This window comes from Silene latifolia, chromosome 2, assembly GCF_048544455.1.
Source record: "Silene latifolia isolate original U9 population chromosome 2, ASM4854445v1, whole genome shotgun sequence".
NCBI classification, from domain to species: Eukaryota; Viridiplantae; Streptophyta; class Magnoliopsida; order Caryophyllales; family Caryophyllaceae; genus Silene; species Silene latifolia.
Window position 1 is genome coordinate 38298354 of NC_133527.1, and position 2598 is coordinate 38300951.

The following is a 2598-nucleotide window of genomic DNA, read 5'->3' on the forward strand; positions in this document are numbered from 1 at the left end:
TGTAACATTTTAAGAGTGTAAATTTGATTTGTTGTGACGGAAATTTTGAATTTTTATAATTATAACATTTTACAAGTGTAAATGTGATGTTTTACGAGTGTAAATGTAACATTTTAAGAGTGTAAATTTGATTTTTTGTGACGGAAATTTTGAATTTATATAATTTTAACATTTTACAAGTGTAAATGTGATGTTTTACGAGTGTAAATGTAACATTTTAAGAGTGTAAATTTGATTTTTTTGTGACGGAAATTTTGAATTTATATAATTTTAACATCTAGTTTAGATGAGTCCATAAGTCCTCATCTAAACCATTAGATGGAAATATAATGGATGGCTGAGATTAAAATTAAAAAACATATCCACCCATCCATCCACTTACATTAAATTTCGTCAGTTCCCAATTTTTTTTTTCATTCCCCATAAATCTCATCTCTCTTACGATTAAATCTCATCTCTCTTTTTCATTTCCTATTAACCCAATCTCTCTTTCTCATCTCACTAAACTGAGCATCATCCATCATCTCACCTTTGGGCTTCCACCATGAAGCTACCATTCGAAACACAATCAGACCCCAAACACCATCAACTCTCTTTTATTTTTAATTACTACTCTTCCTTCAGTCAAACAATAATCTTCTATCAAGGAGTTAGTAAAGCGGGTTTGTCAACGACGACGGAACAAATAAAGGGAGAATATAAAGGGGATCAATAATTGGCGAGTTTCGGTGGCAGTCTCGGTCTCGATTTGAATACGAGGTATGCGACTGCTTAAATGGTTATGGTGTTGTGTTGTGAATTGTGCCATCTATTTGGGTGTCTTATTTAATGTTAAACAACTATGATTTTTTATATATCAAACTGTTTTGCAATTTTAATTTTAGATGTATTATAAACAAAGTAAAATTTCCTATAGTGCTTTAGATCTTAAATATTTTGGTGATTTTAATCTTAGATATACGTATTTGATTTTAATTTACTTTGATCTTGTTTTTAATGGTCTTGTTTTTAGTGGAAGTCATCATTCTATATGGTCTTGTTCTTAATTTACTTAGTGGACTTGAGTTATTCGGTTTTGGAAAATAAAAAGGGAGATAATTTCCTATTTTTTACAACTTTTCATCTGGTTGTCAATTTGTTGTAGAAATACAGTACACTAAATTCTATTTCATCAAATTATAGTTTTATTGTCACTAATAAATAATGCTCATCTAAAAATATAAGGTCGGCTACTAATTTTATGTTTGTTTGATTTCCTTGCTTGAAGTTTGAAGTTTTCACTGATGCTTGTTGTGTACGCAGGATCGAAGTCTTCGCCGCATCAAATACTAGCCTCGTTTTTATACATCTGACACTAGCCTCATAAATAAGAGTTGCTAATGGTGGTTAGGGGCAACTAAGACGACAAGAGTGCAATGGTGTTTTATGTGGTGAGTTCATGGTGTTCATTGGTGGTTCTAGTGGTGTTCCATGGTGGTCGTAGGCGATGATGAGCGCTAATTGTAACGTTAGGAAGTAGCATTGCGTAACTTTAAATAAATATTGTGTAGCTTCAAATCGTTATTTATGTAATTTCAATTCATATTTGTGTACCTTTAAATTAGTATTATGTAATTTCGAATCGTTATTTATGTAACTTCAATTCATATTTGTGTAACTTTATTTAGTATTGTGCAACTTTAAATTAATATTGTGTAACTTTAATTCATTAGTAGTGTAATTTCAATTGAGATATTGTGTAACTTGAAATTGATATTGTGTAACTTCAATTGATATTTGTGTAACTTTAAGTTAGTATTGCGAAACTTTAAATAAATATTGTGTAACTTTAATTCATTAGTCCTGTAACTTTAATTGGTATTGTGTAACTTTAAATTAGTATTGCGGAACTTTAAATAAATATTGTGCAACTTTAATTCATTAGTCGTGTAACTTTAATTGATATTGTGTAACTTTAAATTAGTATTGCGAAACTTTAAATAAATATTGTGTAACTTTAATTCATTAGTCGTGTAACTTGGATTGATATTGTGTAATTTCAATTGATATTTGTGTAATTTTAAATTAGTATTGCGAAACTTTAAATAAATATTATGTAACTGTAATTCATTAGTCGTGTAACTTTAATTGATATTGTGTAATTTCAATTGATATTTGTGTAATTTTAAATTAGTATTGCGAAACTTTAAATAAATATTGTGTAACTTTAATTCATTAGTCGTGTAACTTCAATTGATATTGTGTAACTTTAAATTGATATTGTGTAACTTCAATTGATATTTGTTTAACTTTAAATTAGTATTGCGAAACTTTAAATAAATATTGTGTAACTTTAAATTAGTGTTGTGTAACTTCAAACTGTTAGTTGTGCAACATTAAATAAATATTCTGTAACTTAAAATTAGTATTGTGTAACTTCAAATTGTTATTTGTGTAACTTCAATTGATATTTTGTTATATTACTTTATTACGGAGTATTGTGTAACTTTAAATCAATATTGTGTAACTTCAAGCCGAGATGTTGTAACTTCAATTAAGATATGGTGCAATTTCAAGCAACTTCAATTGATATTTCGATACTTCAATTATATGATTAGA

At 28.1% G+C, this 2598-nt stretch overlaps 1 long non-coding RNA gene across 1 annotated transcript; it reads left to right on the top strand.

The window, feature by feature from the left end:
- Positions 1-397: 397 nt before the first annotated feature.
- Positions 398-1657, top strand: LOC141629284 (uncharacterized). The gene is made up of 2 exons (XR_012537259.1): positions 398-759; positions 1303-1657. It is a non-coding gene; the product is annotated as an uncharacterized LOC141629284 (long non-coding RNA).
- The last annotated feature ends 941 nt before the right edge of the window (positions 1658-2598 follow it).